Source organism: Lynx canadensis, chromosome D4 (genome assembly GCF_007474595.2).
Source record: "Lynx canadensis isolate LIC74 chromosome D4, mLynCan4.pri.v2, whole genome shotgun sequence".
Classification (NCBI taxonomy): domain Eukaryota; kingdom Metazoa; phylum Chordata; class Mammalia; order Carnivora; family Felidae; genus Lynx; species Lynx canadensis.
This window is the reverse complement of record NC_044315.2, coordinates 35,799,989-35,816,161: the sequence shown is the minus strand read 5'-3', so window position 1 is coordinate 35,816,161 and position 16,173 is coordinate 35,799,989.

The window sequence follows — 16,173 nt, the reverse complement described above, 5'->3', positions numbered from 1 at the left end:
TACATTTTATGTACTTAATGTAAGTATGCATTAGCTCAATTAAGAACAAAAAATGATTACGATAGCATTGAGTTATGATATATATATATAGAATATATATATAGCATAGAATATTGACATTTAGTAGATCCTCAATAAATTGAAGCTTCTTTGGCTTTTATAAGTTGGTCTGAGACTGATATACTGCATATAGAGGCATTCTGAAGAGAAAATGTGTTTCCTATTCCTAGCTACTGATTTAAAAAAATGAGTTTTTGGACTACTACCAGTTCATACGTTTGGATCAGCCTATATATATGCAATGTACTTCCTAACAAGGAGAGTTCTAGAGACAGAAATAAGTTACAATCTGTATCATCTGCAGGCTGTTTGAAGAAAATTAAGGAAGGATAAAATTGAAAGACCATAAATTTGTTTTCATTGCATTACTTGCAAGAGAAGAGTAGTAAGAAAAGATGGCAAACCGAAAGAGATGCTTCTCTAAATCTGGGACAAATCTGGTGTGGCTGAGCTCATCTTACTGTTCTGCCTGAATTTATGTCCTTTTTCTAGAGAAAAGGGCTGTTTATTTGATAACTGCACCATAATACCCAGTTGTTAATAAAAACAAGAAAACAAACAAGAGAAAACTGATAGTTTTTTAAGATATAGTCTGAATATTTGAATTTAATGTGTCCCTGGAATTAGATTTCTCCCCTTGATCTTTAAAAAATACAAATGAATTGAGATGCTTCTACATCTAATAGTGCTAACCAAAGCTATCATGCTCAGTGATTGGATGGTGGGTACAGCACTTATGCAGAGAGTTTGATTCACTTGGTAAATGAAGCTTTAAAAATGATTATCAAGTTTTTAAACAATGGTAGCTATGAAGTGGTGTTTCAAAACAGCTCTTTAAAACTACACCCATTTAATTTGTTCTATTTTTCTGTTATATTTTTATAGGTTCCCATTTCTCGTGCTGCTGAAATTGCTTAGCCTTATCAAGTTTTATGAATGGAGACACAGTCTCAAGTAGTTTATTTAATGAATCCAATCTATCTGTGCATTTCATCTTTATGTAATAGACAAAGACCACAAGATTTCCTTCCACAAGGTTCTAGTGAGCCTGAGGCACAAACATTTTTTAGTTGGCTTATAATAAACAAAGCTGCATAATAAGAGTACTCAAAACAGAGGATCAGAAAATTAGAAACAAAATTCTAATATTTTTTATAACTCTGCATTAAATCTTGATCTGTGATTTCTTAGCAGTCCAAATATAAGAGGAAACACAATTGGTCATATATTCCTTATAATCTACTTCAAGTAATCCTATTCGTTGAGAGTAGTAGGTTTTTTTCTTATAAATGAGTACTGAAGAGGAATTTGCACCATATCAAAGTTGAGCAAATTAGTGAACAAAGCTTTTTGGTCCTCAACAAAAGATGAATGCTCTCCATGAAATATCTATTCAACTTGTGTGCTAAATAGTAGTGGAGAGAAAAGAAGGGAGAGAAAGGATGGTGGTGGGGGTGGAGGATAGTGTGCACTAGCCTAGTACAGGAGGAATGAAGAACTACAGTGAGGTCAAAGACTAAATAATTGCAGGGTTAAATTGTTGAATATAAAGCGTGGCTGGGGCATCTGTGTGAAATGTCCAAAAGAACTTTTGACATGCAAGTATCAATTTTTGAAGAAGAGATCAAGAAAAGAAATGCAGAGATAGATGTTTTTGCATTAGGTAAAAATTGAGTGCATAAGATTTCCAAAGGGGGGCATCTGGGTGGCTCAGTTAGTTAAGCATCTGACTTTGGCTCAGGTCATGATCTCGTAGTTCCGGAGTTCGAGCCCCGTGTCAGGCTCTGTGCTGACAGCTCAGAGCCTGGAACCTGTTTCAGATTCCATGTCTCCGTCTCTCTCTCTCTCTCTCTCTCTCTCTCTGCTACTCCCCTGCTTGCTCTCTCTTTTTTTTTTTTTATGAAATTTATTGACAAATTGGTTTCCATACAACACCCAGTGCTCATCCCAAAAGGTGCCCTCCTCAATACCCATCACCCACCCTCCCCTCCCTCCCACCCCCCATCAACCCTCAGTTTGTTCTCAGTTTTTAACAGTCTCTTATGCTTTGGCTCTCTCCCACTCTAACCTCTTTTTTTTTTTTTTCCTTCCCCTCTTCTTTTTCTGTCTCTCTCAAAAAATAAACATTAAAAAAAAATTTAAAAAGTTTCCAATGGGAGGACATTAAATAAATAGAATTAAGAGTCAAAAGAAGAAGAAAGACTTAGTATAAGTGAAGTAGAGGATAGAGGAGAACCACAAGATTTACTTTACCCAAACTAAAAAAGGATTGTTAAAATTATTATTTGAGTATAGTTGACACACGATGTTACATTAGTTTCAGGTATACAACTTGGTGATTTGACAAGTTTATAGATTATGCTATTTTCACCACAAGTACTGCTACTGTTGCTAATTACAATATCACTGACTATATTCCTTATGTTGTGCTTTTTATACTTGTGACTTATTCACCCCATAACTGGTATCTGCTTCTCTTCTTCACCCATTTTGCCCAAGCCCCCACCCACCCTCCTTTCTGGCAAACATGAGTTTGTTCTTTATATTTATAGTTCTGATTCTGCTGTTTTTGTTTATTCATATTTTTATTGCATTTATGAGTGGAATGGTATTTGTCTTTCTCAGTCTGACTTATTTCACTTAGCATAATTCCTTCCATGTTGTCTCAACACATTCCATCCATGTTGTCTCAAATGGCACAATCTCATCCCTTGTTATGGCTATGTAATATTCCAATGTGTGTGTATCACATTTTCCTTATCCATTCGTCTGTTGATGGATTGGTCAAAAAGCTATGGTCAGAAATGCTATAGAAGTTCTATAAACCTTCTCCGAAAAAGCTTACCTCATGGGATTGGTTTAAATAACTTCCATGTCTAGATTGCTTCCATGTCTCACTGTAATAAACATAGTGGGGATGGATACAATTTTTTGAGGGATTCACAAATGAATTCTGCCACACATTTAAAGAAGAGTTAATACCTTTTCTCCTAAAAGTGTTCCAAAACAGAAGAGGAAGGAAAGCTTCCAAATACATTCTAGGAGACCGCATTACCCCAATACCAAAATCAGAGAAAGAGACTATAAAAAAAGAAAACTACAGGTCAATATCCCTGATATTGCATCCCAGATGCAAAAATCCACAAATTATTAGAAAACTGAATACAACAATACATTAAAAAGATCATTCACCGCGATCACGTGGGATTTCTTCCTGGGATTCAAAGACGGTTTGCATTGTTGATTTGTAAATCAGTCAACGTCATATACCACATCAACAAAACAAAGGATAGACGTGGATGGAACTGGAGGGTATTATGCTAAGTGAAATTAGTCGGTCAGAGAAAGACAAAAATCATATGACTTCACTCATATGAGGACTTTAAGAGACAAAACAGATAAACATAAGGAAGGGAAACAAAAATAATATGAAAACAGGAAGGGGGACAAAACAGAAGAGACTTACAATTGTGGAGAACAAACTGAGGGTTACTGGAGGGGTTGTGGGAGGGGGGATGGGCTAAATGGGTAAGGGGCATTAGGAATCTACTACTGAAATCATTGCTGCACTATTGCTAACTAATTTGGATGTAAATTTAAAACAACCAAACAAAAACAAAAACAAAACACAAAGGATAGAAATCATATGACCAACTCAATAGATGCAGAAAAAAGTATTTGGCAAGATTCAACATCCATTCACGATAAAAACTCTGGAAAAGTGAGGTTAGAGGGAGCATACCTCAACATAATTAAAACCATATGTGAAAAACCCACAGTTAGCATCATCTTTAAGCGTGAAAAATTGACAGCTTTCCCTCTAAGGTCAGGAACAAGGCAAGGATGTCCACTCTTGTCACTTTTATTCAACATAGTACTGGAAGTCCTAGCCACAGCTGTCAGAGAAGAAAAAGAAATAAGAGGCATCCATATAGGTAAAATAAGTTAACCTGTCACTATTTGCAGACAATGAGAAGGAGATATTTTTAAGAAAGCTTTGGTCAGAAATAAAGAGGTTATATAAGCCTTCTCAGGAAAACCTTACGTCATGGATTTGGTTTAAATAACTATGTACACATGTCTATTGAAATTTCTTGAATCACTTTGACTTTGGCTTCCAGAAGACTTATTTCTTTGGGAATCTGAGGCAAACCAGTAGAAACAATACAAGTTGGGTCAGGAAAGGTGTGAACCACAAGGGAAAGAGTAGCATTTGAAAATTTGGAAATTTCAAAGATAGACTTCATTGGGAAATTCCTGCTAAATTAGGTTATTTTTACTTTATTTCTTCACCTCCAACTTACACTTCTTCCCCCCCCCCCTTTGGATTTTCCCTGGTACACTAAGACAACTGCTCTTTTTAAGTTTACTGATGACCTTTTTGTTTTTCGATTGGTTAATTGAAATTTTAATATTCTTCTCTAGTTTCTGTTTTGCTTTCCCTTTTTGAAACACTACCCCTTTACTGCTGAGAAAAAGTGATATGCTAGAAGCCATCCTATGTCTTTGAATATATCTGCTCTTACTTCTCTGGGGACCTATTCTCTTCCTGCTTTGTAAGTATAGTCACTGCACAGAGCTTTTTTACTAAACCTATAAAATTTTATGATCTTTTAGTGTTTAAATATCTCTTGGTTGTGGTAAATATTTTTGTAAGTAAAAAATGAAATTCACATGGTAATTTTTTTGCAATAGGTATTGTCCCTTATCTAATTCTAATGTATAAAAAGGTCAAGTAATTAGTAATTGATAGCATAGAATTTTATAAGCATAATACTTGAAGTGTTAAATATAAAGAAACTCAAGTATTATAAGGTTTAAAGATGAATAGTTGATTAGTGAAGAATTCACATGTAAATCTACTGCTGTATGGACTACAGAGCTTTTTATATGTATTATCCTATTTGAATATAATAGTCTATTAATAAGGGCTCTTCAAAAGACTTTGAAAATGCTCTTGAACTGTAACTTCGTACACGAATCTTATTGATGAAATAGAAATTGTAAATGAGAAAGGACATAAAAGGAGATATAAGAGATTTTTGAATTCAGAAGCTTATGGGCAAAGGCCTATTTTGCTACTGGGCATGCTTTTATTTTTTGTTTTTCTTTTTTTCTCAGAGAGGAAATAATTAAGCATTAGCTGAGAAATAATACCTTGAACTGATACTGTGAAATTCCTGTGGTATGCAACACATAACTAGGGTCAAGTTTAGTTTTGTGTAATTTTGATCAGATGAAAGTTCTAGTTGGCATACAAGAACATTCTAGAAAGACAATTCTTAAACCTTAAAATAACAACTAAGAAAGCATTGATACTAAGAATAAGTAATCAAAGTGGGAATACTTTCCAATTGTAAAACACATAGAAATCCTTTAGAAATCACTATATTAGTGAAAACCTTCTGCATACTTTAACATAACAAGTATAGGAACACTTTAACGGCACCTGTTACGTGCCACACAATGATCTAGGTGCTGAATGTGTCAGATTCACTTAATCCTTTAAACAATGCTATATAGTTAGATACTATTTTAATCACCAGTTTAGACATACTGAACTGTGGTGGAGACATGCTTGAGGTCTTGCAGTAAGAAGTAGAGGAACCCAAATTCAAACGCAGGAGGTCTGGTTAAAGCTTTCATCCATACTGCTAAACTCCATTTCACCATTAAAAAAAAAAAAAAAAATAAGTGCCATGGAATGACTTTATCATGTAAAATAGAATGGTGGTATATGTTAATCACAGACCACAGCCCTTCCATAAACTAATTCTCCAGTGAACTGAGGGATTAATCAAGCAGAACTAGGATTTATTTTTTTCCTTAGCCCCAGAGCACCTTAAAACAGTGTTTTGTTTGTAAGAGTCTCAACTTGATTTTTACTGAATTAATACACATTTTGCTGCTTGAGGTATTTTAGTGAGTCAAATTGATCAGAAATAGCAAAATAAGTATACTTAAATACTTATAAAACCTTTTAAATGTGGTAGATTAAAAATATGAAAAGACCTGACTTCTTGAATAAAATATCAAAACACTTTATGAATTAAATGTATCAAGAATACAGGTTTTGACCTCTCAGAGTATTCAAAATTTTTTGTAAATTAAATGTATTAAGAGTAATTAAAAATTTTTGGAGATCTAAATAAATAACCATTATTATCTTATCAAAGACTGTTAAGTGCTCCAAAAAACAATAACAGCTAAAAATTGAATAAGACTTAGTGGTAAGGCAGCTGTCACATTTACTGAAATCATTTTAAATGTTTGAATCAAATATTTGCATGTCAACAAAGCCAATCGAATGATTTTAAGTAATGATTACAAACTGATCAGTACATGGACTGAAGAGAATACATTAGCCAAAAAAGTGACAGTAAAATATATGATGAAACTTTAATAATATAGTTCTTTCCAAGGGCAATAGCTTAATTTGAACTGGAATTGAGCTTCTCTCTTACTTTTTGCATGCTTAAGGATTTATAAAATATACACTACAGATTAGGGACTATAAATTTTGGAATGCTTTGAATAAATCTATAAATAATTGTGGTGCACATTCTCAAAGTTTCTCTGAATTATTGACAAATAGCATTACTTCATGAATACTGATTGCTCATAGTTCCTAGCAGCAAGCTAATATGACAATTAGATAAGTAAGGTAAGCATATTTTTTTTATCCTGTGACATATATATGAGACATTTAAAAAAATTAATGTTTATTTATTTTTGAGAGAGAGAGAGAGACAGAGAGACAGAGCACGAGCAGGGTAGGGGCAGGAAGAGAGGGAGACACAGAATCTGAAGCAGACTCCAGACTCTGAGCTTTCAGCACAGAGCCCGAAGTGGGGTTCAAACCGATGAACTATGAGATCATGACCTGAGCAGAAGTCGGACGCTTAACCGACTGAACCAGCCACCCAAGTGCCCCATATATGAGTCATTTTAAATCATGTTGATTTTTTTAAACTTAATAAAATGAGTGAGTAGTATTTTCATTAAGTAAAAAGATTACTAAGTTAACGAAACATTTAGCAAAGATTCCAAATTTAGGAAAGCATAAAATATTTGTGAGAGACAATGGTATGGTGAAGGGATTGCCTTTCACTTTACTTGAAGAGAATGGGCTCTCCTGGGCATGCAAGATACTTGCATTGGATGTGATACCTTGAACAGATCTTAGGATTGGGAGAGGGGCAGATGTAGACTCTTGCTCACTTTGCCAGTTATCAGTCTGGCTTTTTGGCAAAGTTAATTAAACTCTCTTAATTCTAATATCCTCATATGTGAAAAGGAATGAAAGCAATTTTCATTTTTTTACATAGTTGTGTCTCTCTCAAAAATAAATAAACATTAAAAAGATAATAAAATGAGTAGATAGTTGTGAAGAGGAAATCAATCCATACATGTAAAGTTTGTACACAATGTGAGGTAGGTTCAAGGTGTCCATTAATACTTGCCATCCTACCACTTCCTATCATTGGTCTTCTCTATGTTTCAGATAAACCACCCTTTAGAAAATATTATATTTAGTGCTAATCTGATTTATATAATCTCAAGAGCGAACAGGGCAAGAGTACTTAAAACCATTGCAGTGTTCCCTATAAGTTTTGCCTGTGCAGGAAAATGAAAGGTGTAGCTGTCTCTATACACAGAAACATGCCTCTGTGTTGTCCACTGTCTGGTCAGTATCCCGAAATCCAGGCTATCTCTAACTCTTTAATTATAGATTGTCATACAAGGCCCAACAGTTTGCAGGACTCTAAGTCAGGAATTTTTCCGTAGCATTTTGTTAAAGTTAGAGTGATGTGGTAGAATTAATGCTGTCATAGGAGTCAAAAAGACTTGAATTTGTAGCCCCAGCTCTGATCTCTGATACTATGTATAATCCCTAATTGAATTAAAATATTTGGGTCTCTGTTTCCTTATCTGTGCGAAAAAAATTAAGACGTAGATATAGATAGATATACAACAATATAGACATTAAATATATATGATCCAGGCATACATGAAACACACACGCACACACATATACACACACACACGCACACAAATCTATAAAATGTTCTTATTTTCTCATAAGCTATCATGAGGACTGTGTGTGCCATTCTTTGAAAATGTTATACAATGTGAGTGTTCTCACCATTCTAACACAACTTGTGCTTGACCTTAAGTTTCTCTGTTATTATAAAGAGCCCAACTAGCCTTTCCATCTTTTTTTTTAATATTTAAAAAGCCTAAAGCTACCTTCAACTCAGGTTGATGGGAGCACAGATCTGACAGAGAATGTTGTTGGCCTTAGAGTTTACTCATTAATTTCATGGCAGTTATTTCTCTACATACCATGTGCTTATGCAAGAGACAGTTAAATCAGTTAACCTAGGCGCTAACTCTGGTGGACATTCTCTTTTTATCTGCTGGTCAAGATGCCCTTGTTAGTCATCAGGAAATCTGGAAATGGAACTCTTATTCCTACAAGCTGCTTTCACTACAGGAATTGCCCTTCCAGCATGCATGGAATAAAATTTGTTAAGAGTTTTATCTCTGAAACACTAATTCTCAACACTTCTTAGGCAGATTATTATTATTTTTCTGAAGTGCTTAGATTTACAAGAGAACACTTGTACAAATCATCTTATTTAACATTCTTTGCCATTACATGAAGAGTTCTGTAAATATATATCTTTTTGTGCATTTATGGGTTTCTACCCATATTCTATATAACTTGAAGTATATAATGTGGCCAGTATCTTATGGCATAAACATGAGGCCCCATGGTTTTTTGCGGTTCTTTTCAGAGTAATCTCTCTCTTTATGGATTCACACTTTCCTTTTAAACACACATAATATTGAAACAACTTGTCTCCTTGATAAGCAGAAATCTCTTGAGGTTTAAGGGTGATTAGGGCAGCAGATTTGTTTGCAAGTAAATCAAACATCAAGTTCAGTGGCTTCCTGCCATGTACACAAAATTTCAACAACGTCACTTACACAATTAGGTCATATTTTATTTAATGATGTCTTGCTCTTCAGTTTGAAAAGAACATATTGTTTCTAATCTATAGTGTAGGATTTTTACTACCCTATTTGATTTTCTTGAAGTCTTTGGGAAGTATACCGAGTCCCACTAAAAGAGGACAATTTGAAAATATTTCATCTTTTAGGTCTGAAATGGTTGTCACAGCAAAGGAATTGTTTTAATATAAAGTTCAGCCAAACCAGCACTACTGCTCTATAGTTCTTACATTCTTCTCTTCCTGGCTCCCTTGAACATTACATAGAACAGTAATTCCAGACCCTTTTCACTTTCTTCAAACCTCCATCTCCTCCTGCAACTCTTACCCCTCAGGATATTAAAGATGATGTAGTTTATTCATTGCTTTGTATTTTATATTTTTTTTTCAACGTTTATTTATTTTTCGGACAGAGAGAGACAGAGCATGAACGGGGGAGGGGCAGAGAGAGAGGGAGACACAGAATCGGAAACAGGCTCCAGGCTCTGAGCCATCAGCCCAGAGCCTGACGCGGGGCTCGAACTCACGGACCGCGAGATCGTGACCTGGCTGAAGTCGGACGCTTAACCGACTGCGCCACCCAGGCGCCCCTGTATTTTATATTTAACATATAGGGGAAATTAATGATGTCTTTCCCTAACGTATTTCGCTCAGCATAATACGCTCTAGGTCCATCCATGTCATCACAGATGACAAGATCTCATCTTTTTTTATGGCCAACTAGTATTCCATTGTGTGTGTGTGTGTGTGTGTGTGTGTGCGCGTGCATGTGTGTGTGTGCACGCACGCACCCTCCACTCACACGTGTATAATATCTTCTTTATCCATTCATCTATTGGTGTACACATGGGCTGCTTCCATATCTTGGCTATTGTAAATAATGCTGCAATATACATAGGGGTGCATATATCTTTTCAAATTAGTGTTTGTGTTTTCTTTGGGTAAATACCAGTAGAGGAGTTATTGAATCATATGGTATTTCTTTTCTTTCCAAGTGTTTATTTATTTTTGAGACAGATACAGAGCACAAGCAGGGGAGGGGTGAAAGAGAGGGGGACAGCAGAGGATCTGAAAAGGACTCCATGCTGACAACAGAGAGCCTGATGCAGGGCTTGAACTCATGAACTGCAGAATGGTTACCTGAGACGAAGTTGGATGCTTAACCAACTGAGCCACCCAGGTGCCCCTGGTATTTTTATTTTTAATTTTTTGAGGATCCTTCATACTGTTTTCCAGGTATGTCTCCTAAGGCAAGGGAAACAAAAGCAAAAAACAAACTATTGGTACTCTATCAAAATAAAAAGGTTTTGCACAGCAAAGGAAACCATCAACAAAATGAAAAGGCAACCCTATGAATTGTAAAAAGTATTTACAAATGATGTATCCAGTAAGGGGTTAATATCCAAAATGTATAAAAACTTCTACAACTCAACACCTGAAAAATAATTCTGATTTAAAAATGGGCAGAGGACCCAAATAGACATATTTCCAAAGAAGACACACATGAGGAACAGATATATGAAAAAATGGTTAACATCATTAATATTCAGAGGAGTGCAAATATAAACCGCAATGAGATATCACCTTATACCTGTCAGAATGGCTAGAATCAAGATAAGTAACACGTATTGGTGAAGTTGTGGAGAAAAGGGCTTTTCATTTTCTAAAAGCTTATCTTGTTGGCTTGAATTTGGATATCTCAATCTCTGGTTATTGTGTTGCTGATAATCTTTATTGAAACCTTGATATCACAATATCTATTTGGCTGTTTTCACTACTGAATAAACACGCTTTCACTTACCTGCTCCTAAATCAAAATAAGAAAGAAGTGCTGTTGCCTATTGAAAGTATATTCTGTTTGTTCTTGTATTCTTCAGCACTAAAATTCTAGAAAGTAGACCTCAGTTGTTCTCTTCTTCACTTCTCATCTTGTCTTGACTTCATGCCTGTCCTTCTGGTACCTATACTCATCTTTAGGCATCATGTTTTTCAGTGTTGTGTTAGTGCTTCCCAAATTGGGTTCCAGCCATTCAACCACTACTCTCAAGCCAGCCCTAGACCAGTATTATCTTAATGGTACAATTGTTTACTCAGTCACACAAATCAAATTCTAAATATACTTCAATCTGTGTCTCATACTTCATTTCTAATTGGTTACTCAGTCCAGTATATATATAGATCTTCTTTATATTTTTCATACACTTTGCCCTCTTTCCATTTATTTATTTATTTATTTATTTATTTATTTATTTATTTTGAAGGAGAGAGTAAGGGGGAGGGGCAGAGAGAGAGAGAGAGAGAGAGAGAGAGAGAGAGAGAGACTGAGAATCCCAAGCAGGCACCACAAACCAAACATGGAGCCTGATGCGATGCTCAAACTCACAAACTGCGAGATCATGATCTGAGCTGAAATTAAGAGTTGGATGCTTAACTGAACCACCCAGGCACACCTTCTTCTTTCCATTTCTATTGCCACAATGATAGTTTAGGCTTGCATTTACTTCATTGCTTCCACTGCAGACATCTCCCTAGCTTCCTCGTTTCTAGCTTCTCTCTGCACCTGCTTAAAAAAGTAACACTAGTAATGTTCCTCTTCTGCTCAAGTTCTTTAAAATAAATAATCACAACTCAGATTATCTAACTCCTCTCAATAAACAAGGCCTTCAGTGATTTGACTATAATTTATCTTTGTGGGCTTGGCTAATACTGCTTCTCCATAATTATTCTCTTATCCAACCATAACAATTTCTTGGTTTCTGTTTTTTTGTTTGTTTGTTTGTTTGTTTTTGTTTTGTTTTGTTTTGCTCTCTTGCTCTTTTGCTCTCCCTTTTGTTTCTTTTCTTCACAAGAAATACCTTCTTGGGACACCTGGGTGGCTCAGTCGGTTGAGCATCCCACTTGGCTCAGGTCATGGTCTCATGGTTCTTGAGTTTAAGCCCCACATGATCCTCTGCCTCTCTTTTCTGCCCCTCCTCCATTTGTACACTCTCAAAAATTAAAAAAAGCGGGGCACCTGGGTGACTCAGTCAGTTAAGCGACTGACTTCGGCTCAGGTCATGATCTCCTAGTCTGTGAATTCGAGCCTCACATCGGGCTCTGTGCTGACAGCTTGGAGCCTGAAACCTGCTTTGTATTCTCTGTCTCCACTCTCTGTCCCACCTCCCCCCGAACCCCAATCGTGCTGTCTCTCTCTCTCAAAATAAATCAAAACAGTTAAAAACATTAAGAAAGAAAGAAAGAAAGAAAGACAGAAAGAAAAGAAAAAGAAAGAAAGATCTCACCACAGCACTTATTTATAATTTGGAAGTCCTGGGGCGCCTGGGTGGCGCAGTCGGTTAAGCGTCCGACTTCAGCCAGGTCACGATCTCGCGGTCCGTGAGTTCGAGCCCCGCGTCAGGCTCTGGGCTGATGACTCAGAACCTGGAGCCTGTTTCCGATTCTGTGTCTCCCTCTCTCTCTGCCCCTCCCCCGTTCATGCTCTGTCTCTCTCTGTCCCAAAAATAAATAAACGTTGAAAAAAAAATTATAATTTGGAAGTCCTGAATGTCTTTTCCTTTTTACTGATCTTCTCTTTTTTAAATTTTTTTTAATGTTTTTATTTTTGAGACAGAGAGAGGCAGAGCATGAGCAGGGGAGGGGCAGAGAGAGAGGGAGACACAGAATCCGAAGTAGCACAGAGCCTGACGCGGGGCTCGAACCCACGGACTGTGAGATCATGACCTGAGCTGAAGTCGGATGCCCAACTGACTGAGCCACCCAGGCGCCCCACTGATCTTCTTAATTGATCTCTATTTTCACTCCTTCAGACCAGTAGTAGCTGGTTTGCACTTTGCACTTCTCTTAAGAAACTTTGCGTTTTCTGGGGCGCCTGGGTGGCGCAGTCGGTTAAGCGTCCGACTTCAGCCAGGTCACGATCTTGCGGTGCGTGAGTTCGAGCCCCGCGTCGGGCTCTGGGCTGATGGCTCAGAGCCTGGAGCCTGTTTCCGATTCTGTGTCTCCCTCTCTCTCTGCCCCTCCCCCGTTCATGCTCTGTCTCTCTCTGTCCCAAAAATAAATAAACGTTGAAAAAAAATTAAAAAAAAGAAACTTTGCATTTTCTGCCTTTTTAAAATCTCTATATATGTGCAATTTCTGTAAGAGAAGTGGCTTCCCCATAGCTGATGTCTAACATAAGGAAAATATATATATTGAAGGGAAAATCAGTTGATTTGAAACAAAAGTCTTTTACTTAGGAACACTGTCTAATCATAGTGCTTCCAAAACTACAAGATCATTTTATTTCACTTCACTGTATTGGAATTAGAAGTTTCACTTAATTCTTTCTTGTTTTGTCTCTGTTGTTGTCTTTTATGGAATCGTAGGGCACTTTATTAGCTTCTAAAATAAACTTTAGCATTAATCTTTCTTCTTATTTCATGTAATTGCCATAGTTGATATATATGTAGTCTCTAGTGAAGTATTCATTTTATAGATGTTACCATGTTTCCTTGATTGCTGGATTTAAAACAAAAATGTCATGTGTTCTATAATCTGAGTGTAAAGAAAGTTGATAAAAACCAATTACCTATTAATATGAATTTAGAAAAATTAAATGATTCTGACTATATATTTTTAATATTTATATCTATAATTTTTACCTACTTACCATAATTTAACTATATATTATTCAAATAGGCCGTACTCCCCTTAATTGGTCATTAGAGACCTTTATTATTTAAAATTTATTATATATTGTCTACTTTGGAAACATCTAAATTGCATATAAATTGGAAACAAAAAAAATAATGTATTTTAGAATAAAACAGAACAGAAGTAATCAACCTAAGGAGTTAAAGTAGATAATACAAGGTATATACATAAACTGATAACTTTCATTGGTTCATAATTGGTTTCTAAGTATTCTGGCTATTAAGACAGAAATATATGCATGTTGACTTAAATGTTCATCTAGATAATTACTGACTCTTGGCTTCAATTTATATAATCTGAACTTGGCAGAAATGTGAATTTTGAGCATCACCTTAAAGGAAGCCACAATCAGGGCTCAGTGTTGCTTATTAGTAGAAATGGATTAAAGTAACATATAGGATATAGCAGCAAGTTAATTGGCGACAAGCAAACTCAAGGATTTCTCATAACAGGTTGTAGAAATGTTATTCATTGTGGGTAATAGCTCTGCATAGTTTTAACTTCAAAGCTTTTTTATTTACTTATTTTTTTTTAATTTGAATCTTCTGAAGTCAGGCACTTTATGAAATACCTTATATTTAGCAACTAACGGACATTAATACTGAGGAGAAATCCTAAGGGAAAAACAAGTGTACCTCACTGAAAAGCTCTTTAGCAATAAATCTTACTTGGTTTGAGAATATATATCTGCATTGCAAGCAGAGAAAAAAAATACATGAAGCCTCAAGTAATGTAACTTAAAGGTATAAATGGATATATACTGAAGTAAGGTAAATGCATTTGAAAGCGAATTTCAGTTATCTTACTCAAAATATTTCTTTTCTTAGTATTATTGTGAACTCTTTGTGACCTCATATAAAAGAAAACTTTCCAGGGAGATAGTAGTATGTCAAATTGGGTTTGATTCAAGGGACAGTTGGTGAACACTACATTGAGTCTGGATTGCAGGCTAAGAGAAGTTAGTTTAGAAGATTTACTACTATAGCTTGAATCTAGCATCTCACCATAAACCCAATTTATCATCAGACATTACTTTATCAGGTAGTTCCACAAGGTAGAAAAATTACGCTGCAGGTTTCATTAATTTTTGGCATATGTGGCTGGATTCTAAGTATATATAGCCTCAACATGAACATTTTAATGTGGACTAACTTTATTTCTATCAGTTCACATGAACACAAGACTGTATCTCTAATAAAAAACACAAACATCATCCAAGACAGGTTACCCCCCTTCTTAAATTGCTCCTATTAGAAGACAGACTTCCGTATCTCTGTTCATTTTCCTAGTTATCTTAAAATGTAGAATTGAGTGCCAAAGGAAAAATTGCTACCTGATGTTTATTCTTTTAATCTGGATGCTGATAAATTTACTTAAAGCCAAGATATAATGTCTCCTCATAAACATGGATACTTACTTTGACTTTTTAGCAAACATAAAAACACTATTTTAGTAGAACTAACATTATAAAATTTCAGGGCTGAATGGATACCTGAAGTCATAAATTCTAGTCTCCTACTTCCAGATGACAAATCTTTTTTGACAATAAGTCAACATTTACTAAACACATATGGTTGTTAACATTACTTTAGGTACATGCATATATTAAACCATTTAATCTTCATAATAGCCTGTGATGAAAGGGCCATTATTGTTCTCATTCTCTTTACTTTTTTAGACCTATACATCATATAATTACCATTGTCTTGTTCATTTCTTTTTAACCTAATGCTTCTTATAAGAAAATATGAGAGCAGAACTTGCATATACTTGCTAGAAATCTAGCAAATAAAGCAATTGTATAATGCATATGAATATAGGCTAATTTATCAGTTGTATTAAAGTATAATAAAAAATTTGGATGCCAGCCTATGTACTCTAATCATTGGCATATCTCTTTTTCTCAGCAAGTAAAATTAAGACCACAACACTACCTATTTAAATTGATTACTGTTGTAAGCAATATTTAACAATTGGTTTACAAGCAGAAACAAAGACTTATTTATAATCAAATTTTATTCTATTTAAATTTGCTTTTAATCCACATTTTAAAGTATATTGATACTTTTTACAAGAATCCAGCAATGCCAGTTATCCCATTTCTCTTGATTATTTGCTACCAACTTGCTTTCAATATTAACTTTTATTATGCTATTTTACCTATTGGGGGAAACAAAACAGGAGCAAATCTGAGATCCCTTGCTAACCTTACTATGTCTTTAGAGTCATTTTTCAGAATCTATTGGATTACTCCTTCTCTATGCCTTCTTGTAAACCAAGACCAGAGTAAATCTATCCTTGTAGATTAAAACACTAGTAACATTCCCTTACCCTTCAGACTTCTATAATCCTGTAGCTTTGGAACTAATAAATTAACTTAGCAAACACAACTCAAAATCCACATAAC